Raw genomic sequence first — 25,546 nt, forward strand, 5'->3', positions numbered from 1 at the left:
GTCAAACTTTTGAGCTTCTCAATAAATGCAGTCAAATGATACCGCCGTCTGCGGAGACACATTGTCTCAGGAACGGGTTGGGGTATCAAGTTGAACATTGAAATACTAAACCTACGATCCCATGTAGAGATCACATTCAGGACGTTCGGAAATTCCTGTTCAAGCTACTAGGACTTGTAGAGGGCAGTGAGTACACAATTTTTTGAACAGGAACCACGTCTGGAAACGTACCGTTTCTGGTCTCCGACGGTTTCAGTTCAGATGTGTGGCTCACCCGCTTCTGCTTAAGGAACTGAATTGAGCGGAACGCAGCAGAGTTGGAAATGAAACATGATGAAACATCCCTTTATCTCTTTGAGACATGTACGTTTGAAACAACGTAACAGACAGTTGCCAGCAACACATCTGTTTGAATGGGAATGGCATGCGAACGTGCATTTTATCTCGTCGCTTATGCGCTTTGCCCTGTTCTGAACTTTTCTGACTGCGAGAATGTAAATTGTCAATACCTTTAAACCAAACCAAAACTGCATGAATTTATTTAACACAAAAATGGAATCTGATACAAGGCTATTGATGTGAAATTGGCCCTGGTAATAAATCAATAGGTGATCAGTTTGAAAATAATGATCCCTGTGCTTAACGACTACTATGCCTGAAATAATAAAATTCCTTACCCTTATCTGCGCAATGGTAAAGCTCTTCTCATTGCTCTCTGTTAGGATTTTAAATTGTATAGTTAGCATACAGCTATTGTGCAAGGCTGTTGCTTAGCATACATTTTAATTAAAGCTAATGACTGAGACAATAACTTCTTGAGCAAATTATTTAATCCAAAACAACATAGACTGCTACGGTCGCCTTTTCGAATCCTGCCTCGGGAATGGATGTGTGTGTTGTCCTTAGGTTAGTTAGGTTTAAGTAGTTCTAAGTTCTAGGGGACTGATGACCTCAGCAGTTAAGTCCCATAGTGCTCAGAGCCATATTTGAACGACATAGATCTGGGAACTTGTAAGTGACAGTATGGCACTAACTTTAGTATTTTGCCTGTTTGAAAATTAATAATGCTCACAATTAACACACAATAAACTGATTATACATTAACAATTAACTTTAGATAATTAACTGGATGCGAGTGCTATAAATTGTCTCAATCATCACTTATGAATACGCGAATTGCAATGGTAGCAAAACAACTTTCTTTACCTTAATTATTTCCAATACTTTTCATGCAAATAAAAATCATTACTGCCCGTAGAGAGTACTTATATATCCAGCAAACATCAGACACAACCCGCCTTTACACTTTGAGTCCTTCATACATCTCTCTGTCTAAAGTTACTTTAACACATTACCCCTAACACCTTGAACCAGCGATCGCTGTTAAGCAGCGACGCTCCTACACAATCGATACAATCTCTGGCGCAATATAAAATTTTCTTACAAAGTTGTACTCTGTGTGTATACCTTTCACCTTAACGGTATTTGTTACAAAACAAAAACAAAACCCTTTATCAACAAAATAAACAGACGTGTTTTAACACTTAAGCATTACATGTCTACATCATTCCAAAACAGAAAGCTAACCCAGCATGCTGTATGAGCAGAACACTGTTACTTCATTACAACAACGGCTCGATGTGGCGGTAGCCAAACTTTTTACAGACATTTTACCTACGAAGCATGTTCTGGTACACACTCTGCATCCAATCTGGTGTCTCTTCAGTTTCTTGTGCAGCAGTCAGAGCTTGTGCCAACGGATCTTCCTCTGTCTTTCTAGAAGTCTCGCAACAGGGTAGTCGTTAATTGGCCTCAGGTGACCGTCTGAGGTAGTACAAGTCTTCCTGCTCTACCCTATTGCATACCACGACAAGCAACCCTGGGTATTTCCCTCAGTAGACGTGTACGCGTTACACTTATGAACTGAAACCGTAGTAGAAAGGAAACGGCTCGTTTCCGGACATGGGTTCCTGTTCTTAATATTATGTACTCACTCCATTTTACAGGCCCTAAATGTTTGTAAAGGGTACTATCGAACACCCTGTATAGACCAGTTCATCCATTTCGAGAATCGAGTAATATGGATGATTTTTGCCTATTATCGACAGTGATGTTGGCAAGATATCGGTGTCAAGGATTGCAAGCATTCGAGAATGTTTTAATTCCAGGTCTGAAGTCGGATAAAGTATTATTTTCTTCGTGAGATACAATTATAAATTACCAATTGTCCGATACTTTTCCTGTACATGCACTGTGAAACCTTCCTTCCTGCCAAACCTTATGATTGTACGTGAAGGGAAAGTATGGGTTTTAATGAGTGATTTTGCCAGTACTGAAATATGTGACCTAAATTGTCTTATCTTTTGAATTCACTGACTTACAAGGTTAACAGTTTCACACCATCATAGGACTATATAAAATAAAATCGTCGTAGCTTCTGAAAAGGTATCGTTAGGACGTTCAAACTGCACGGTTGGCTGCGAGGCGTGATGACAATTAATATGGTTTGGTTTAGTGGCAAAGCCCACGTTCGTTTCAATAGGTTCGTCAATAAGCAAAATTGGCTCATATGGGTACTGAGAATCCGCATTTCGCAATCGAGAAGTCTCTTCATACTCGATGGATGACTGTGTGGTGTGAAAAGTCCAGTCACGGTGTAATCGGTGCGATATTCCTTGATAGTACGGTGACTACCGAATAGTACGTGAAGGTTTTGGAAGATAATTTCATCCCCATTATCCAAACTGATCCTGATTCCGTCCAGATGTGGTTCACGCAAGACGGAGCTCGTCGACATCGAAGCAGGAGAGTGTTTCATATCCTGGAGGAGCACTTTGGGGAACCGCTGGCATTGGCCTCGATTGCTCGACGTATTCTCGGGATCTGGACAAATGCGACACCTCTTTGTGGGGCTATATTAAAGACAGGGTGTACAGCAATAAACTGAAAACCATTGCTGAGCTGAAGACAGTCATTCAGGAGTCCATCGACAGCATCGATGTTCTGACACTTCAGCGGGTCATGGAGAATTTCACTATTGGTCTGCGCCACATCATCGCCAATTATGGCAGGTGTATCGAACATGTCATAACCTAAATCCAAATGCGTGTAGTGACATTTAAATGTTGAATGATGTGTGTGCATGCCGTAGTTTGTAACTAACCTACTTTTTTCATATAGTTCAATAACTGTCGCCCTGTACCTGTATAGTCTAATAAACTTCAACTTACTACGTCTAGCCGTCCCTGAGTGAAAGGGGTCTTAAGAGACGGACGGCAGACGAGGAGTGATAACACATGACGAGAGCTGGTTTCTCAGGATGGGGCAGGATAAGGTTACGACTGCGGATGGGGGCCGGCCGTAGTGGCCATGCGGTTCTAGGCGCTAGAGTCTGGAACCGCGTGACCGCTACGGTCGCAGGATCGAATCCTGCCTCGGGCATGATGTGTGTGCTGTCCTTAGGTTGATTAGGTTTAAGTAGTTCTAAGTTCTACGGGACTGATGACCAAAGAAAAAATGTCCCATAGTGCTCAGAGCTATTTGAAACATTTTTTTGTGGATGGGGCCTTAATCAGTTACTCTCGGTTACACAAAAAATACGTAAACTTTATTTAAGGCAATTAAAATTTTAAAACAATCTCTAAAAAAACACAATTGACTGTAAGACGGCTGAAGGCCTTATCAGAAATCACAATCTTAGCTCCGAAGGTCACCAACAATAATTCGTTTTAAAACAAACTGTAACACGGCTGAAGGCCTTATTATAAAGCAGTGAAATTATCACTCGGGTGAAGGCCACAAACAGTTTCAAATAACAAATGGCTGAAGGCCTGAATTAGAAGTCAAAATAGCACTTTTAAAATAAATTCCTTGCCTTCGAAAGAAGTTTGCTTGAAAATAGCTTACTGTAACATGGCTGAAGACCTTATCACCAGAAAAGTGAAAATATTGCTCGGCTGAAGACCACACCAACAATAATTAGAAAATTACAAATATCCTTAATGCAAACATCACAATTTAAGGAATCAGGACAAGCGGTTCTCAGCAAGTGTTCCTCGAGACAGCCTGGGAAAGTAACTCAAACATAAGTAAGGTGAGACAGGCAGATAAGAGTTGTACTCACGTAACAGGATGGCAACTCAAACTAGGGCATCTTAAGCACCGACGGACCGACTAACCAATGCGCCTATGTCCGATCACCAGTACACCGATGGAATATTTTTAGGCTAGGGTGAAGAGACCGACAGCGTCTTCAGAAAGCAACCAAAGCCAAAGGAAACACTAGAACCAAGGTAGACCTCCCCCCCCCCCCCAAAAAGAAATCCACAATACAAGAGGCTGTTCAGCTACACGCTGTGTCGGTCAGCATCAACACGACGAGGAAGGGTACACTGCCGGAAAAGTATGCTAACCTCCGGGTCAGGTAACGGGGGCGTTAGAAGCCACAAGGCAGAAAATATCGCTAGTTGCACTTCACTAATAAGAATAATACTAAATTCAATGATGAATAACCAATAGAGAAAGACGGCTGCAATATTTCACCGGCTCGAAACACCTCACTTGTTGCCGCCGACCAAAGGCGAGATCTCAGAATAGTCGAGGTCGCATTAGCAGTTAACTCTCACACTTAGCATAAACGTCCAGGGTTCGGTGTGCAACGAATTCGTCGTTCTCGCACATAATGACAGCTGGTTTCTCTGGATGGGGCAGGATAAGGTTACGATTGTGGATGGGGGCCGGCCGTAGTGGCCATGCGGTTCTAGGCGCCTAGAGTCTGGAACCGCGCGACCGCTACGGTCGCAGGTTCGAATCCTGCTTCGGGAATGATGTGTGTGATGTCCGTAGGTTAGTTAGGTTTAAGTAGTTCTAAGTTCTAGGGGACTGATGGCCTCAGATGTTAAGTCCCATAGTGCTCAGAGCCATTTTTTTATTATCGTTTTGACTGTTTTATCTACTGATAGTTTACTATAGATGGCTATTACTTCTCAACCACGTTGTGCAAGATTAATATGCTTTGCGGTTACATTATATCATGTTATTACGCGCTGTAGGCTACAAAAAGTTAAGCTTCTGTTTATCGTAACGGTATGTTCCTCTCAGATTCTCTATTACAGGATAAGGCGTAAAAACGAGCACACTTGTAATCATAGGCACCCTTACCAAATGGGGCATATGAGGTGCTACAGGTTGGTGACCAGCACTGCAAATGGTACAACTTGTTTAGGGAGGAAACTAATAGTGAGTAATTGCGAAGTTTCTTTCCAGCAATGTGGATATAACGTTTGTTATTGCGCAGCTTGACTGTGGACCTTTGCCTGGCATGTGAGAACGTTTCGTCTTCATGTCCTTATGGCTCGTTTAAAGTAATTTCAGACGGACATCCGGAAAGCAGACTCCTAAGCTATTACGTCTTTGGTCACCTATGTCTTTAGGTTACCGTGATGGGACCATCTTGCTTAGATGAGGTCTCATCTGAACACCTAAATATTCCACATGGCTTTTGAATGCCGTTCCTCTATTCGACGTATTTCCTGTCCTCTAAGTAACAAGAGAAACAGCACATAGCGACGCAAAGAAGAAAGCATCATCCTCATCCCTGCACACTATGAAAGGATTAGTCGACGCGGGCCGCTGTGGCCGAGCGGTTCTAGGCGCTTTAGTCCGGAACCGCGCTGCTGCTACGGTCGCACGCTCGAATCCTGCCTCGGGCATGCAAGTGTGTGATGTCCTTAGGTTAGTTAGGTTTAAGTAGTTCCGTGTCTAGGGGACTGATGATCTCAGATGTTAAGTCCCATAGTGCTTAGAGCCATTTGAACCATTATTTTGATCAGTCGACCAAATCGCTTGACAAAAATGCTATCAAAGGAAGGTTATAGAGTTTTCACTTGACTGGAAGCTGGTCAGTATGCAGGGGCGGGCCTTCAAAGAAACGATCCGATTGTTCGTCTGATTCCTGCGACCCACTCCTTGTGGAGAGCTATAGCTCCTTTTTGTTCCTGGAGTTCTACGCTACACCAGACTTGATACATGCAGTCTGTACGTTTGGTGATGACAAGTTCTATCAAGATAAGTATGGAGAAATTTGGGTTAAATATGTCATGTGTCAAACTTGGACACAGATGCGCCGAAGCTGAGAGAGCCGTTTAAGTTTGCGATTTCTATTAATAATTTCCCATTCGATGTTCGTTTAAAATGCCTAAATAAAATATCTGTACTTTTTTCGACTAGTCTGCTGTTTCGTAATCTTGTATCCAGCTTAATTAAAATCAGTTTAAAGAGCTTTATGACCTATGTTGCGTAGGACCCATATTTGGACTCGCTTTTTATTGCTATTTTGAAAAGGTTTTTGAAATAATTGGTACTAATCATTGTTTTGCCTCCTGTCATTTAAGGAACTTGTTATAGTTCTCAATGGAGGTAAAATATCTAGAATTTTCGCAAAGGAAACTACGGTTCAATCAAGAACAAAAGAGGGTGGCCACATTTATACCTTTTCATTTCCCAAGCAATCTCAATTTTATCTCTCTTTTTTTTGTCTTGGTCTCACAGTTTCCAGATTTTAACACTTTTCTCGTAACCGAAAAGCACATTTTAACAGGCTTACCTCGATCAGTAGGAAAATAGCTCATGTTTGAATAAAACTAAGCCTGGTAATGCACCCACAGCGACCGAAATGCAGCGAGTAACATAGTGAAACGCGAATACTTTGAATTTCGTTGGTTATTATATTCAACTTGAATTAATTAGTCACATTACAGGGGATTCAGTTATATTACACCCTTCTGCTATACAGACGTGTGGATCATACACTACGTGGCTCTGCAAAGCTTAGAGACGAGCTATATGAAGCAACATAGCATGGTGACTACCTGTTGGAAATTAATGTATGGTAAGTGCTGAGCATATTGCCAGAGGTCTCCCATGTGGTCCACATAAAGTTGGAAGTCACTTTGCTTGAAGTCACACTGACTATGGAGCCAAGTAGTGCTGAACCTACACTGCGAGGCTGTCGAAGGAACGGGGAGAAACAGCGTATTGATCAGCAAGGAGCTACCGATTACTGTGGTGGTACTTTTCATTGCAACATGGTCCGGAGACAACATCTGGATGACTTCAAACGGGGAAGAATCATCGAGAAACTGGAAGGAAGATCAAGTGGGATGAGTGTAGCCGTAGAGTTCGGATAGCGATGTGAACCACGCTGTCCGAAGGAGAAGAGATGGTCGAACACGGTCAGTTACAGCAGCAGATGACCGCAACATTGCAAGAAGGGACCGAAACGTCTGGTGCAATTACACGTACGTTCAACAGGACTACGAGCCACGAAGTGTTATGCTCCACGGTGCCTCGGCGACTGCGTGCGGTTGTACGTTGTCCTCCTTTGTCTCCCGCCTTAGGCGGCACTATTTGCGATGACACGTAGATCCTAGGGACTCTACCGACTAGGAGTGGGGTCGTGTGGTCTTCTCGGATGAAAGTAGATTTAGTCTGAGTAATGATTCTGCATGTAACAGAATACGGCGAAAGGTGGAAACACATATTATACCCAGAAAAATTGTCGGATATGATAGTTTTCATGATCCAGGTGTTACGTGGTGGAGGACAGTGTCGCATTGACGTACTGAACTCCGTATCTCTGAATACGGTACTTTCATCGGTTAGTGTTATTGTGATGCTGTACTCCTTCTGCAGGTACGTTCTTTCAGGGGAGCATCCGGCCTTGACTTACATTTTTATGGATGACAATCAGCGATCGCATCAAACGGCTTAGATGGACAGGTCTTGGAACGAGAGTATACACGACGGATGGGTTCGCCTGCTCGTTCCCTGAGATTAAATGCCATCTAGTCCGTGTAGGATGCATTGGGGACACCTACTACAGCACGTCTATACGTACCAATGAGCATCCAGCAGTAAACAACCGCGCTGGTGGAGGAATGGAACTACCTCCTTATCAACCTTGTGGTCAGCAAGGGAGCATATTGCTGAGCGTGCATTGCCCTCACATCCTACTGAGAATGTGCCGCTGAGACGTGTGCGGCTCGCGTTGACGCCGTTCGTAGCTTGGCATCCTGTAATAGCAATAGTGGCGTCTCGTTTCCTTAGTGTGTTCACTGGCGCCACTATGTTTGCTCGCCTTGTCTCTCCGTAGGTGGCAGCAGCAGTGCTTATCGATAGCGCGTATTGTGGTACCATCTTTGGAGCGGCATCTAGTATTTCCGGGTCGTCGTGTGTCGAGCGAGGAGTTGGGATGGAAGAGCAGCGAGGTCCGGACAGCCAGTACTCGCCCGACCGCTGGCAAAACACATGCACTGTCCGACGGAAGGATGTGGTCGCGAGAGTGCACTACCACGTCAAGGGCCGGATTCGGCGAGTTTTAGTCGAATGGACCGTGATATTCGAGTGGTGAAACTTTCACTTGTGTGTGTGTGTGTGTGTGTGTGTGTGTGTGTGTGTGTGTGTCCGCCCATAGAAGTGACCTCACGGCAATAAGTTGTCAGTCGACGATTTATACTGGGATTTTTGCCGTGCCTGACTTGAGTGAGGACGACCGTTGGTTGGTCGTCACACCGGACGACGTGCATTTGGTCTTCCGACTGCTTCTGGTTTCTTTGTGTTTGTGCCGACTTATAATTCGTCCTTGTAGTTTCACTGTGACTGGTTTTAGTATTGTGAGTTGTTGGTGGAACTGTTTTCCCGGACCTGTGTCTATCTTGTGGTTTTGAATGAGCAGTTATTTTAATGCTGTCTGCGTACTGGGTTTGGTGGGGAGTTGCGAACGGACATCAGGTCGGTTGGGGCGCTGCAGCGAGCAGGTCCGTGCAGCGCGAGGGCAAGCCGGAGCCGCTGGCGGCGTGCTGCCATTGCCGGATGGAGGAGTGGTACCTGCGATAGCGACGACTTCGTTGCACACTGTACCCTGGTTCAGATGGCTCTGAGCACTATGGGACTTAACATCTGAGGTCATCAGTCCCCTAGGACTTAGATCTACTTAAACCTAACTAGCTTAAGGACGTCACACACATCCATGCCCGAGGCCGGATTCGAACCTGCGACCGTAGCGGTCGCGCGGTTCCAGACTGAAGCGCCTAGAACCGCTCGGCCACAATGACCTGCCCCGTACCCTGGACGTTTAAGCTGAGTGAAGAGTTAACTGCTAATGCAACCTCGACTGTTCTGAGATGTCGCCTTTGGTCGACGGGTTGTTGCTCCCAGGGCCGCTGAGTCTCGCGGCAACGAGTGAAGTGTATCGAGACAGTGAAATATTGCAGGCGTCTTTCTCTATTTCTTATTCATCATTCAATTCAGTATTATTCTTTTGAGTGCAGCCAGCGTTAAGTCTTGCCTTGTGGCCGATAATGCCCCAGTTTCCTGCCCTGGAGGTTAGCGTACTTTTACGGCAGTGTAACTTTCCTCGTCATGTTGATGCTGTCCGACATGGCGTGTAGCTCGACAGCCTCTTGTATTATACTGTGCATTTTTTTGGGATATCTACCTTGATTGTAGTGTTCCCTTTAGCCTTGGGTGTTTTCTGAAGACGTAGTGTTGTCTGTCCCTTCACCATTGCCTAAAAATATTCCATAGTTGTATAACTTCTAATTATTGTTGGTGTGGCCTTCAGGCGAGCAATAACTTCACTTCTCTCGTTATAAGGCCTTCAGCCGTGTTACAATAAGTTTTTTTAAGTAAACTTGTTTTAAAAGCAAGGTATTTATTTTAAAAGTGCTATTTGGAATTGTTTTCCTGACTTCTAATTCAGCCCTTCAGTCGTTTGTTATTTCAAATCGTTTGTGGCCTTCAGCCGAGTAATAATTCCACTTCTTTTATAATAAGGCCTTCAGCCGTGTTACAAAAACGAAGTATTTACCTTAATATTTGCTATTTGAAATTGTTCTTCTAATTCAGGCTTTCAGGCGTTTGTTGTTTGAGGTTATCGTTGGTTATTTATGTATTTTTTTTTTGTCTGATAAGGCCTTCAGCCCTCATACAGTCAATTGTGTTTTTTAAGAGATTGTTTTACAATTTTAATTTCTTTAAATGAAGTTTATGTATTTGTTCTGCAACCGAGAGTAACTGATTTCGGACCCATCCACAATCGTAACATTATCCTACCCCATCCTGTGAAACCAGCTCTCTGCCGCTTTTTGTAATGTCACTTCTCTTGCTTATTTCTTTCAGTTTCCTTCCTTGCCGTACTGTAGCATTTCTTCTTATGTATGGTCCAGGTATAATGGAGCTGTGCTACATAGCGGTGGCACATCATGCGGAAATTACGTTACTCCTCAAGTTTTGGACACAAGTGTACGGCAGTGGAAATCAGTATAAAGGCAGGGTTCCTAAAAATGTAATAGTCCGATGTCTGTAGCGTAATTTATAGCATTTATATAAGACATAAACAATCACAATGGAATTACACAGTTTTTTTATACTGTGTGTAGTAAAATGAGGCGTTTGCTTGTCTTGGTTGGAAATTGGTAGAAAGGCACTCACTGTCCTAATGTGTTGTATTATTGCATTGTTATTACTTTGTCCAACCGCTGTTTATCTTAATTGCCTCAAGAATTCACTTGGGCATACATTTTGACAGGGTTTGTAGATATTTCAGTGAAACTGACGCCCACACTTCTTGTATCGCACTTTTCAGTTCACACGCGGCCTCAAATTGCCTTCCATTGAGATAAACACGTTGTGCAAGGACTCTCCACATGTTTTCCAAGAGGTTCGTACCCGCGCTACGGGCAGCAGCAGAAACATGCAGAGGTGGATTTCTTGTTGAAACATTAGATTTTCATTCCAGTCAATTCCGTCTCAAGCATCTCGTTGTAAATGTTAGAGTTGATTGTAGTGTTCAGTCAAACAATGCGCGACTTACGTTTAGCGTGGAAGGCTGCCCGAATTGTAACACTTTCACCACCAATATTTCTGCTCTTTCTTAGCTGTTGGTCTATCTCAGGTCATGCCAATAATACTGAAATCCACGGGCCTAACTAAATTAAATTTCTTCTGATCACTGAAGATCACTTTATCCCATTCTGAAGCCCATGTCACATCTTCTTCGGCAAAGTCCTGTGTACCCTGTTTATGTTTGGGTGTTACAGCAAGTGCTGACAGTCGTTTCTTGAATTCAAGATGTTTATCATTTTACAAATTTGCCGTTCAAGTCCGGCAGTAACCAATTACTGTAAATGAGCAACCAGTTGAGAAAAATAACGCTTTGTGGCCCTTTTTATGAAGAAAAGGAACCTTCTCGATGATTAAAGTTATCTTCTACTCTGCTCACAAGGTCCGTTCTATTCACATCGTGAACCAAATCAAACGCAGTTACCAATCACTGTATTTGAACGGCTCGACTTCTTGGCAATTTGACGGTTAGAAAGTCCCATTTCATTGTACACACTGATTTTTTTCTTTCATCTCTTGACAACTGTTTTCATCTTGGCATTGTCACAATCGTGGTTTATGTCCAGAAGACGCACGATCACTATTAGTGTTCAAATGGTTCAAATGGCTCTGAGCACTATGGGACTTAACATCTGTGGTCATCAGTCCCCTAGAACTTAGAACTACTTAAACCTAACTAACCTAAGGACATCACACACATCCATCCCCGAGGCAGGATTCGAACCTGTGACCGTAGCGGTCACGCGGTTCCAGATTGAAGCGTCTAGAACCGCACGGCCACACAGGCCGGCTACTACTAGTGTCTGTTCCTCTCTGTTCCTGTCTGCAGTAAGGACACATACGTACACACTAACACCACACAGAGCCATCTGTCTTTATTGACTCCCTACAACTTGAATCGTTGATGTCTTGTTATACAGGGTAAATAAAAATTTTCGCTCTCTGACTTCGCAGTGCGAAGCAATACACAAATTTCTCAGAAAATTTCGTCCTGCGCGTATTTCGGGCGGTAAATGGACACTAAAGATTGGCAATCTGGCAACACTGTAATCGTGATTACGAGTATCTCTGTTAGGAGACGTCAGTAATACTGTGTAGTTGGTGTAGTCGATAGCCTTTTGGGTTCGCATCCAGGAGGTCCATGGCTCGATTCTGAGTCGAGGCTTATTTGTTTTTATTTCTTAAAAGTACTCTGCGTTGTATGGTACGTGTCATCTCAATCGTAATACTGAGAGTACAAAAGGTCTTCTACAAAACGTTTGCAGTTACATGATGTGAACACAGAAATGGAAACACCACAACCGTTTTCATGGGCGAACAAATCGTTTCTCGCCACTGCATCTACTAGGTTCCAAACTTATTTTGTGTGTACCCTTCCCCAATGGGCCCATCGATTAATACCAACGTTCTGGCCACATTCAGGTCCATTACATTTCGTTAGGGCCTTACATCACCAGTAGAGCAAGCAGTTTGCTTCCCCATTTATTTCGAAGACACCATTGGGAGAGGGTACACTGAAAACAAGTTTGCGATCTATCAGATGCAGTGGCGCGAAACAAATGGCGTCCACGACGTTCAAAAGGTTTTTTTAAAAGCTGCCCAATGAAAACGATTGTACTTCCATTTTGTGTACGTACTGCGTAACTCCCCCCATGAACCATGGACCTTGCCGTTGGTGGGGAGGCTTGCGTGCCTCAGCGATACAGATAGCCGTACCGTAGGTGCAACCACAACGGAGGGGTATCTGTTGAGAGGCCAGACAAACGTGTGGTTCCTGAAGAGGGGCAGCAGCCTTTTCAGTAGTTGCAAGGGCAACAGTCTGGATGATTGACTGATCTGGCCTTGTAACAATAACCAAAACGGCCTTGCTGTGCTGGCACTGCGAACGGCTGAAAGCAAGGGGAAACTACAGCCGTAATTTTTCCCGAGGGCATGCAGCTTTACTGTATGATTACATGATGATGGCGTCCTCTTGGGTAAAATATTCCGGAGGTAAAATAGTCCCCCATTCGGATCTCCGGGCGGGGACTACTCAAGAGGATGTCGTTATCAGGAGAAAGAAAACTGGCGTTCTACGGATCGGAGCGTGGAATGTCAGATCCCTTAATCGGGCAGGTAGGTTAGAAAATTTAAAAAGGGAAATGGATAGGTTGAAGTTAGATATAGTGGGAATTAGTGAAGTTCGGTGGCAGGAGGAACAAGACTTCTGGTCAGGTGACTACAGGGTTATAAACACAAAATCAAATAGGGGTAATGCAGGAGTAGGTTTAATAATGAATAGGAAAATAGGAATGCGGGTAAGCTACTACAAACAGCATAGTGAACGCATTATTGTGGCCAAGATAGATACGAAGCCCACACCTACTACAGTAGTACAAGTTTATATGCCAACTAGCTCTGCAGATGACGAAGAAATTGAAGAAATGTATGATGAAATAAAAGAAATTATTCAGATTGTGAAGGGAGACGAAAATTTAATAGTCATGGGTGACTGGAATTCGAGTGTAGGAAAAGGGAGAGAAGGAAACATAGTAGGTGAATATGGATTGGGGGACAGAAATGAAAGAGGAAGCCGGCTGGTAGAATTTTGCACAGAGCACAACATTATCATAACTAACACTTGGTTTAAGAATCATGAAAGAAGGTTGTATACATGGAAGAACCCTGGAGATACTAAAAGGTATCAGATAGATTATATAATGGTAAGACAGAGATTTAGGAACCAGGTTTTAAATTGTAAGACATTTCCAGGGGCAGATGTGGACTCTGACCACAATCTATTGGTTATGACCTGTAGATTAAAACTGAAGAAACTGCAATAAGGTGGGAATTTAAGGAGATGGGACCTGGATAAACTAAAAGAACCAGAGGTTGTACAGAGATTCAGGGAGAGCATAAGGGAGCAATTGACAGGAATGGGGGAAATAAATACAGTAGAAGAAGAATGGGTAGCTTTGAGGGATGAAGTAGTGAAGGCAGCAGAGGATCAAGTAGGTAAAAAGACGAGGGCTAGTAGAAATCCTTGGGTAACAGAAGAAATATTGAATTTAATTGATGAAAGGAGAAAATATAAAAATGCAGTAAGTGAAACAGGCAAAAAGGAATACAAACGTCTCAAAAATGAGATCGACAGGAAGTGCAAAATGGCTAAGCAGGGATGGCTAGAGGACAAATGTAAGGATGTAGAGGCTTGTCTCACTAGGGGTAAGATAGATACTGCCTACAGGAAAATTAAAGAGACCTTTGGAGATAAGAGAACGACTTGTATGAATATCAAGAGCTCAGATGGAAACCCAGTTCTAAGCAAAGAAGGGAAAGCAGAGAGGTGGAAGGAGTATATAGAGGGTCTATACAAGGGCGATGTACTTGAGGACAATATTATGGAAATGGAAGAGGATGTAGATGAAGATGAAATGGGAGATACGATACTGCGTGAAGAGTTTGACAGAGCACTGAAAGACCTGAGTCGAAACAAGGCCCCCGGAGTAGACAATATTCCATTGGAACTACTGACGGCAGTGGGAGAGCCAGTCCTGACAAAACTCTACCATCTGGTGAGCAAGATGTATGAAACAGGCGAAATACCCTCAGACTTCAAGAAGAATATAATAATTCCAATCCCAAAGAAAGCAGGTGTTGACAGATGTGAAAATTACCGAACTATCAGCTTAATAAGTCACAGCTGCAAAATACTAGCACGAATTCTCTACAGACGAATGGAAAAACTAGTAGAAGCCAACCTCGGGGAAGATCAGTTTGGATTCCGTAGAAACACTGGAACACGTGAGGCAATACTGACCTTACGACTTATCTTAGAAGAAAGATTAAGGAAAGGCAAACCTACGTTTCTAGCATTTGTAGACTTAGAGAAAGCTTTTGACAATGTTGACTGGAATACTCTCTTTCAAATTCTAAAGGTGGCAGGGGTAAAATACAGGGAGCGAAAGGCTATTTACAATTTGTACAGAAACCAGATGGCAGTTATAAGAGTCGAGGGACATGAAAGGGAAGCAGTGGTTGGGAAGGGAGTAAGACAGGGTTGTAGCCTCTCCCCGATGTTGTTCAATCTGTATATTGAGCAAGCAGTAAAGGAAACAAAAGAAAAATTCGGAGTAGGTATTAAAATTCATGGAGAAGAAATAAAAACTTTGAGGTTCGCCGATGACATTGTAATTTTGTCAGAGACAGCAAAGGACTTGGAAGAGCAGTTGAATGGAATGGACAGTGTCTTGAAAGGAGGATATAAGATGAACGTCAACAAAAGCAAAACAAGGATAATGGAATGTAGTCTAATTAAGTCGGGTGATGCTGAGGGAATTAGATTAGGAAATGAGGCACTTAAAGTAGTTAAGGAGTTTTGCTATTTGGGGAGCAAAATAACTGATGATGGTCGAAGTAGAGAGGATATAAAATGTAGGCTGGCAATGGCAAGGAAAGCGTTCCTGAAGAAGAGAAATTTGTTAACATCCAGTATTGATTTAAGTGTCAGGAAGTCATTTCTGAAAGTATTCGTATGGAGTGTAGCCATGTATGGAAGTTAAACCTGGACGATAAATAGTTTGGACAAGAAGAGAATAGAAGCTTTCGAAATGTGGTGCTATAGAAGAATGCTGAAGATTAGATGGGTAGATCACATAACTAATGAGGAAGTATTGAATAGGATTGGGGAGAAGAGAAGTTTGTGGCACAACTTGACCAGAAGAAGGGATCGGTTGGTAGGACATGTTCTGAGGCATCAAGGGATCACCAATTTAGTATTGGAGGGCAGCGTGGAGGGTAAAAATCGTAGAGGGAGACCAAGAGATGAATACACCAAGCAGATTCAGAAGGATGTAGGTTGCAGTAGGTACTGGGAGATGAAAAAGCTTGCACAGGATAGAGTAGCATGGAGAGCTGCATCAAACCAGTCTCAGGACTGAAGACCACAACAACAACAACAACACTGCGTAACTGCAAATGTTTTGTAGAAGCCCCACTGTAATCGCTGAATGACAATTAATAGGCTAGATACAGTGCAACACAGATCACTTTTAGCAAATAAAAACAATTAAGCCTCGACCTAGAATCGAAACCTCGATCTCTTGCATGCTAACCCAAAATGCACAGCGCTAGTCAACCTGTTGACACTCGTAGTTATTGTACTTGTGATTACAGTGTTGTCAGACTGCCAGTCTTTAACGTCCGTTTACTGCTCGAAATATGCGCAGGGCGAAATTTTATGACATACATTTTTATATGGCCAGTATAGGAGGAATCGCGTTGCGAAGTCCAAGTGCAAGGATTTTTGTTCGCGCTGTATAATACACTATACTACTTGAATGCTTTTGTCGGCATACTGGATCTCGTACTACTGTGTGTACACTTTGCACGGCTATACAAGCTGACAAAGTTAATTTTCCTACATAAATCCATGCCTTTATACTGATTTCCATTACTGTATATTGGCACGTAGTATTTTTCAGTTTCATTTTGTTGTTTTTCTCTAGTGAATCTCTTAAGGATCTGTTCCAGACAAGTTCCACGAAATACGATTTGGTAGCCGTTACACTGCCAATTACTGGTGGAGGTCGGGTTTGATGGAGAGAATTTCAGCAGGAGAGATAACGTCCGCGAGGTTCACGATTAACATTTGGCGTTCTGCGTCAGTTACTCTGACGTCTGCAGTTCTACTCCTTTTTGTCCTTTCTTATGTGGTATAACAGTCGAGTGTGAGCCGAAGCAAATTGAGACGCGCAGACAGACAGCAGAATGTAAGAGATAGAGAGAGAGACAGAGGGAGAGACAGACAGAGCCGAAAGAAACAAAACCGGCGGGGCGAGGTCAGCCAGAGACGGAGCGCTCGTTAATAATTTTTACGGCTCGCTTTGTTGGCGGCTCGACAGAGGAGCGACAAATGCCGTCGGCGGTTCGGTGATTGAGGCCCGCACAAAAGGAGCGTGAGCCGCAAAGCGGGCCCGAGCGACGTGGCGGCCGACAAAACATTTGCTCCCCGCGTCGCCTGGCGGACGTGGACGGCAGGAAACCGCTCCGCTCAGAATTACACACATTTCCGCGCTGCGCTGCGGTACGCGGCTCCTTCCCGGTCTTGTCGTAATAAATATCACAGGTCTGATATCCCCCTTCTACCCCTCCCCCCCCCCCCCCCCACCACCACCCGACAGCTCGCGTTTCGCGATTTTTAATTCTAACATTCACCTATCCGTTTTCAGGTAAGCATACAAAGCCGTCCGAAAATCACTGACGACGCACAGCCAAACAAATTTTAGCCGCCACACATTTTGCCTTCGGCTTCTCCTGTCGCGGCAAGTGAAATGAGTACGTTAGCTTCTGAAACTGACTTGTTTCAGACGTATGTTACGCTTTGAAGTGAGGCTTGTAAAATGGCATAACCTGCTAACCTGCGGAACTATGTTCAAGTCGCGAAACTGTTTGATTACTCAGGAAATGTCATTCATATTGTTAGGAAACAAAAAAGGAACACGATTGTGTCCATTACCAATTTTCTTATCTGAAATACAATCAGAGACAGGACAAGTGGGAGAACCAAGCGACACGAGCCGCAACTTGGGGCACCCAGCTGAGGGGGGCGCCGACTGGTTAAAACCGATACCGGTATTTTATTTCGGAATAACAGGTATTTTCGGCATTTGTTTGTTGTCGGTCATTGCAGGTGTCTTTATTATTTACTAATAACCGAGTAAAACAACGAAATATCGGTTGGTCACAGCAGCAGTGCAAAGTTTTTGTTTCTAAATACATCATTTTTAAAGGAGGAACAATTTTTATTCGTAAATTTTGCATTATTTTGAAATATTGCGTTATGTTAGAAAATGGGAGAGGCGATCAGAGCTGTTTTAATAACAATGCCGACAGAAATGAGCAACCAACACATGGCGTAAGAAATGGTACACCACTGCTGAGACAATAACGTACCATTAGATGGTACGAGTGTTACAAGACCGACCCCACCAGGTGTGTTGTCAGTTCTGCACTGTCGTCATCGGACGTCAGTTGTATTACAGAATGACACCATGCCTACTCTTGAAGATTTCACAAAGTGCAGTATCGATGAAGTACAGCGCTACATTTGCTTTAAGAGCTTAAAAACGGGAGGAGCCACAACAAACTAGCGACATAAAATAACTAGAAAACTAAAAACTTAGTAGTTCAAAAAATCGTTCAAATGGCTCTAAACGCTATGAGACTTAACATCTGAGGTCATCAGTCCCATAGACTTCGAACTACTTAAACCTAACTGACTTAGGGACAGCACACACATCCAAGCCCGAGGCAGGATTAGAACCTGTGACCGTAGAACATGTGACCGTGACCAGACTGAAGCACCTAGAGCCGCTCGGCCACAGCGGTACTTAAAAGTTCACTCATAGTTTGCAGTAAAAATGGAAAGCAGGTGATTTGCAGGCTTTGTCAACGTAACGCACCTGCATCTGCTAGTAGCCCATAAAACCGGCCAAAGTAACTGGAAAAATATAGTTCTTTAACATCAGTTTTCACTCTGTAGTAGCGACTATTCCTAATGTCCAAATAGTGATATGATCTCAATTACAACACGGTTTTTAAACAGTGTCGAAAAATTTGAATGTAGGAGAATACTGGTAATTGTTCGTAGCAGTTAGCCACTTGTCACTTCTCGACAAAAGCAACGAACTGTCGACGGAATAAATTCTCTTTTTTTACGTATTGAATTAAATATTTTGATTTTATACATCTGAAAACAGAGAGTTAGTTTTTTCCGTCATTGTTTGACTTCTTCGTTTAACACAGGACATAAGATGAATAAAAAACAGTTACATCAGAAACCGGTTAGTTTGAGCAGTTTTAATAGTGCGGTTAAAGTAGAGTTGAAAAAAAGGATATAACTGAAAACCGATTGTTTCATAGATAACTGCCATCGCTATTTGGGGCACCAAGCTGAGATGGGCGCCAGGGAGCGCCACAACTGTAAGATTTCTGTAGAGGTCGTATCACAATTAGTAGCGGCCGCTTGGGGCGTCAGGCTAAAGGGAAGCGTCCAACCTCGAAATCTGCAACAGCATTTATCATTAGTGGCCATAACTGACGAGGGTAAAGAGGGGTGTGGGGGAGGGACGCCAAACTATAAGGTACTTGTGTAGCAAAACGTTTTCGAGTCGACTCTGAAGAGAAAGAAAGCAAGGTTACAATATGTCTCGTAGATTTTGGGGGTGATGTGGGGGATAGAAAGTGAGTGGATGGTAACACCATAGTTGAAATATGCCTACAAGAATCCTGTTCATTATTTTGTAGTTTACATGTAGATATGGGATACAGTGCCTTAAAATTAAATGAAAAAATACTCAAGAAAGGAAATAGAAGTAATCCGCGGAGTTAGACACCCATATCACTGACCTCGATGTGCAGTGGGATTTTGGAACTTACAGAATGTTCGAACATTATGAATTATCTCGACGAAAGGACTCATTGACAAACAGCACAAATGGTTCAAATGGCTCTGAGCGCTATGGGACTTAACGTGTGAGGTCATCAGTCCCCTAGAACTTAGAACTACTTAAACCTAACTAACCTAAGGACATCACACACAACAATGCCGGAGACAGGATTCGAACCTGCGACCGCAGCGGTCGCGCAGTTCCAGACTGTAGCGCCTAGAACCGCACGGCCACTCCGGCCGGCCAAACAGCACAGACTCAGAAAGTATTGTTCTTGTGAAACATAGCTAGCGCTTTATTCTCACGAAGTAATGAGTGCTATCGAGAGGGGATGTCAAACCGATTTCACATTTTAGATTTCCGGGTTTTTGATACCGGTCGTCACAAGGGTCTTCTAACTAAATTGCTTGCCTATGGAGTATCACCTCAGTTGTGTGACTGTATTCATGATTTTCTGTCACGAAGGTCACGCTTCGTAGTAACTCATCGAGTAAAACAGAAGTAATATCTGGTATTTTCCAAGGAAGTGTTATAGACCCTCTGCTGTTCCAGATTTATGTGAAAGACATACGAGACAAACTGTGCAGCAGAGGCTGTTTGCAGATGATGCAGTCATTTACCATCTTATAAAGTCATCAGATGATGAAAAGAAATGCAATGTGATGATAATATATTTGTATGGTGCAGAAATTGGCAATTAACCATAAATAACGAAAAGTCTGAAGTCACCCACATGAGTACCAAAAGAAATCAGCAAAATTTCTGTTGCACCATAATTCACACAAATCTGAAGGCTGTAAATTCAGCTAAATACTTAGGGACCAAAATTACGAATAACTGAAACTGGAACGATCACATTGATAACTTCGTGAGTAAAGCAAACCAAAGACTGCGAATTATTGGCAAACTTAAGAATAGAAAATGCTACGGATCTACTAAGCACACTGCTTGTACCACTCTTGTCCATTCTCTTCTGGAGTACTTCTCTGCGGTGTGGGGTCCGCCTCAGAATGAACTGACGTAGGAAATCAAAAATTCCAAAGAAGGGCGGCTTGTTTTGTAATATCATAAATGAGGGAGAGTGTGCCACGGACATGATATGTGAATTCGGGTGGCAGTCATCAAAACAAAGACGGTTTTCGTTGGGATAGGATCTTCTCGTGAAACGTCGATCACCAAATTTGTCCTCCGATAGCAAAAATATTCTTTTGGAGTTCACCTTCATAGGGCGGAATGATCATTGTGATAAATTAAGGGAAATCAAACCTCGCACAGAAAGATTTAAGTGCTAATTTCTCCCGCGCCCCGTTCGAAAGTGCAACGTAGAGAAATAGCTTGAATGTTGTTCGATGAACCCTCTGCCAGGCACTTAATTGTGAACTGCAGAGTGAACATGTAGATGTAGGGGCAGATGTACTCTAAAGGTAAAACATACTTAGATTGTCTCTCTCAGGAGTCGTCGCACAAATTTTCTCTGGTGTTTCAGCAAATATCTCCAATTCAGTTTACGCATTGTGTATCTGGAATCAGCCGAAACAAATAGCGATCATGACGTCAATCAAACGCAGCGACCAGTGTCGACGAAAAGTGTCGATGTGTTTCCCGTTATAAACAAAGTGATTTTTAAAACAGAATTCTACGTTCTCAGTCTCAAATCAGTTTAGCGCGATATTCTTTTCATCAGTATGTCCTACCAGGGACAGTAAGCCTCGAAGAATACACAACAGTGGGGCAGCGAATCAGCAGCGCAGCGAGTCAGGCGGTTGGTGTCAGCGCACGCCAGTGCAGTGCTGTCACCGTTGGATTACTGGTTATTCTTCGAGTTTTACTGTCCATTGCAGGACAGATCGATGGGCGGAAAAAATATCACACTTTACAAACTGGGACCGTTCTAACGAATGGGCTCGTAGAATTCTGTTTGAAATATCTTCTTTTTAAAGGGAGACGAACCGATACTTCCCATCAACACTGAACGTTGCATGGAAGACGTGATGAGCACCACTCGTCTGGGCCGACTTCAGCTACACATTTCCAAAACCAAATTGTACATGTCTGCTGAAATATCAAAGAAAACGCGCCTGACAACTCTTAGGAGAGACAACCTGTATATAACAGATGGAAATAGTAGGAATTCTGTCCCACTATGACTACCAAAGCTTCATATAACTACAATAAATATCCACGATATATCTAACAGATGGCCAAAACTGAAGTTTTTTATTTAGTGTGAAATTAACAGTTTCCTCTACAGGTAGAAGCACAAATTGGACATTACATCCTTTAATTTTCCAAAGGTTTCGCTTCTAGTACAGATCAACAAAAAGTACTTTATTACAAAAAAGTTCGGATCTGTACGAAAGCAAGCGGCATAGTTGAAACAGTCATCGTTCGGTTCTATAATTTCGTCTAAAATTTGAAATGGTCGATTCTGTTACAACCACTTATAAAACCAACACTTTTTTTTGCCTGATTAAAATCTCCTTTCTTTTGAGGGAGAGTACTTCAGGAGTATGACACAGTGTAATGGAGATGTCATCTATACATATAACAGGACAAACCGAGACATATGAATACCCCACTGTCAGCTTAATCCAGTTACCCAATGGAGGTAACGTTCTTAATATACTGTAGCGTCAACACGCACTAAGAAATGGTTTGCAAATATCAACCTACAAAAGGCGAAACTGGTATTCAAATACTGTTTGCGGCAGCAGACATGGAACCTCGCTTATCCAGCTGGAATTCTTGTTCGCTGATGCGGGTTGTACTCAGTACACTCCCAATATCTGCACAAGAAGGCAATAGGAGGAACGAATGATTACAACTGCCATTTCTAACAAAGAAACTATACACTGGGATGATAAGAGTCATCGGATACCTTCTACTGTAGTGTCGAACATCCTTTTGTCTGGATTAGTACAGCAAGTCGACGTGGCATGGGCTCAACAAGTCGTTGGAAGTCCCTTGCAGAAATATTGATCCATTCTGCCTCTACATCCGCCCATAGCTGCAGGGTTGTGTGCACGAACTGACTTCTCCATTATGTCCTACAAATGTTCAGTGGGGCTGTCTGGGTAGCTAAATCATTCATTGTCCAGAATGCACTTAAAAACAATCTGAAACAATTGAGGTTCGGTGATATGGCACATTGTCAACCGTAAACATTCCATTCTTGTTTGGGTACGTGAAGTCTAAGAATGGCCGTAAATGGTCTCGAAGTAGACGAACATAAACATTTCCTGTCAATAATCGGTTCATTTAGGCCATAAGACCCAGTCTATTCCATCTGAACACAATATACACCGTTATGGAGCCACAACAGTTTTGCACAATGCGTTGTCGATATCCCGGGTCCGTGGCTTCGTAGAATCTGTGCCATACTCGAATCGTGCCATCAGATCTTACCAACTGAAATCGTGACTTGTCTGACCAGGCCATGGTTTTCCAGTCATCTAGGGTCCAACTGACACGGTTTCGAACCTAAGGAAGGTGATGCAGGAGATGTCTTGCTGCTAGCAAAGCCACACGCGTCAGTTGTCTGCTGTCATAGCCTATTGACGATAAATTTCGCGCGGCCTGGGTGGCCGAGCGGTTCTAGGCGCTACAGTCTGGAACTGCGCGACCGCTGCGGTCGCAGGTTCGAATCCTGCCTCGGGCATGGGTGTGTGTGATGTCCTTAGGTTCGAATCCTGCCTCGGGCATGGGTGTGTGTGATGTCCTTACGTTAATTAGCCTTAAGTAATTCTAAGTTCTAGGGGACTGATGACCTCAGAAGTTAAGTCCCATAGGGCTCAGAGCCATTTGAACCATTTTTGATAAATTTCCCCGCACTGCCATATGAGATACGCTCGTCGTACGCCCGGCATTGATTTACGGCCTTCACTTAACGACCGAGAGCAGCTGCGTTTGCGTAGAGTTGCCCTCGGCCACTGGGTTGTTCGTGGTGGGAGCCAATGCCTTAAATTTGGTATTCTCAGCACACACTTGATACTATGAATCTCGGCATATTGAATTCGCTAACGATTTCCGAAATGTAATGTCCCATGGGTCTAGCTCTCAGTCTACGTTCAAGGTCTTAAATCATGTCGTGCGGCCATAATTTCGTCGGAAAACTATTCACATGTGTTGTGTCAAATTCGTGGAAGTCAGCACCGGGACAAACAAGGCAGGAGAGAAGTTGCGATGGCCAGTAGCAGGAGTCCAAAATGATCTGAACATAAACTTTCAAATTCATGAAACAATTTACTTCTAGAAAGAAATAACATAACTTCTCATTATGAAGTGTCTTCAAGCTTCTTGTGCCTCCTACGTGCAACTACATTACTCTCTATTACTGCTCGCAGAATGCAGACTAGGCGTGGACGTCCTATTACTCAGTACCGATGCTCTTGAAGTCTGCGATCGAACTGGTGCCGACAAGCGATGGATGGCTGGTTGTCAGCGTTGATGGGGCGCTCTGAACTCTGGCCATCTGTATATGTGCATATCGCCATTCCATGACTTTAATGACCTCACTGTAGAGTGTTTCAAAATGGCTCTGAGCACTATGGGACTTAAAATCTGAAGTCATCAGTCCCCTGGAACTTAGAACTACTTAAACCTAACTAACCTAAGGACATCACATACATCCATGCCCGGGTCACGATTCGAACCTGCCACCGTAGCGGTGTAGAGCGTTTCGTGTCATATTATTGACTATTTGTCTCAAAGATTGCAAGCGTGTGATAAACCATTCATACTTACAGAATTCTCAGTCGTAACTTTGACAACTGACATCTCCTGTTCTAGTAGTCTGTAGCAGCTACAGTATTTATGGCGTGTGTATGTTTTGTTGCTCTGTTAACTGCGGTATGCATGAATATAATTTACGCGACAATGTGTCGTAACCTTCCCTTGGCAGTAGATTCGCAATGTTAGCGCAAGGAGGCATTACGAGGAACAAATACACACTGTGGTATCGATAGCTACGATGCCACGGCGTAGGTGCAAGTTCGTAGGTTGGCACTATGACACCGACACAGACGACAGCGCCCTCTAGCCGGCGCTGGGCAGCTCAACGAGTACCGCTTCAGATGCAGCCCATTTGATTCTGAGGAGACGACCTAGCACCATGGTTTCTACTTCATAGGGGGCTACCCATTACAGACTTTGTTACTTCAGTTACTTCAACGATAGTTTGTCTAACTACTACCAGCTCTTAGCGTTGATACCTGTACGGCTTCGCACCTACGTGCTCCTCGGTGCACAGTAATGTATTCATCTTCTTGCTAAAGTGAAGGTGATTTAAATTCACACTGCAGTACGGAGAGATATACCTCACCTGCTCCTCCTATCTTCCAACAATAGGCCTACCCTTCAGTTTACAGGAGCAGACCCACGCGCCGCCTACCAGGTGGGGTACAAAACATATCACTACTGTTTCAAACCAAAGGAGTATACAAAACTCAAAGATTTATAATAATCTGAAAATTGCTATAGTTGGAGCCACGAACGATGGCGGTCGCGTTTATGCTTGTTCTGCGCACCTACGCCACGCTATCTCCGACTGCCAATGAGTGGTCAGTAGTTTTATGAGCCCTCTGCTTTGATTGCCGTAGCTAATGTGAACATTAAACGTCATCGTATCGAATTATTTAGTGATTTTTTTTTCATTTGCTGCGAACTGTCATCGCTGATGGTGGTGGTAAGTCATACATTTCGCATAAGCAAGGGAGAGACATAATTTGCGGGATATGCAAATTCTTCAAGCAAAATGAAAGCGTACGCGTGAACTTAACTGTCGCTTGGTATCGTCAGGAATGTAATACTAGGCCGTGCCTCGACATGCGCGAACCTCTATCGTTCGTGGGTAGGACTGTAGTTACAAATAACGCAAGCTTCCTCTCCTGCAAGCGTTATACGTAGACACATAAGTTGAAAATACACGATACTAGAAGCAATAAAGTCTCGGTAAACATTGGGTCGAAAATGCATACCTTAAGAGCTACGAGCAACTTTTCATCTTCGATACTGTGTAGCAAATCTCTTCTACTTCCAGCTCTTTGCTTTCCACGTTTTGAGAATTAGTAGTATGGACCAAAACAAGAAAAATAGTCCACTAAACATTTGCTCTAAAATGCATATCTTAAAAGATATGAGCAATCGTTCATTAGAAGAGTTGTGTTTCCAAGTAGAGAGGATGAGTACTCGTAGCTCTTAAGGTATGCATTTTAGAG

General features: G+C 43.3%; 1 non-coding gene across 1 annotated transcript; it reads left to right on the forward strand.

The window, feature by feature from the left end:
* The first annotated feature begins 22,905 nt into the window (after window positions 1–22,905).
* Window positions 22,906–22,989, forward strand: Trnas-gga. The gene is given in 2 exon segments: window positions 22,906–22,945; window positions 22,955–22,989. It is a non-coding gene; the product is annotated as a tRNA-Ser (tRNA).
* The last annotated feature ends 2,557 nt before the right edge of the window (window positions 22,990–25,546 follow it).

The sequence above is a fragment of the Schistocerca piceifrons genome, chromosome 6, assembly GCF_021461385.2.
Source record: "Schistocerca piceifrons isolate TAMUIC-IGC-003096 chromosome 6, iqSchPice1.1, whole genome shotgun sequence".
NCBI classification, from domain to species: Eukaryota; Metazoa; Arthropoda; class Insecta; order Orthoptera; family Acrididae; genus Schistocerca; species Schistocerca piceifrons.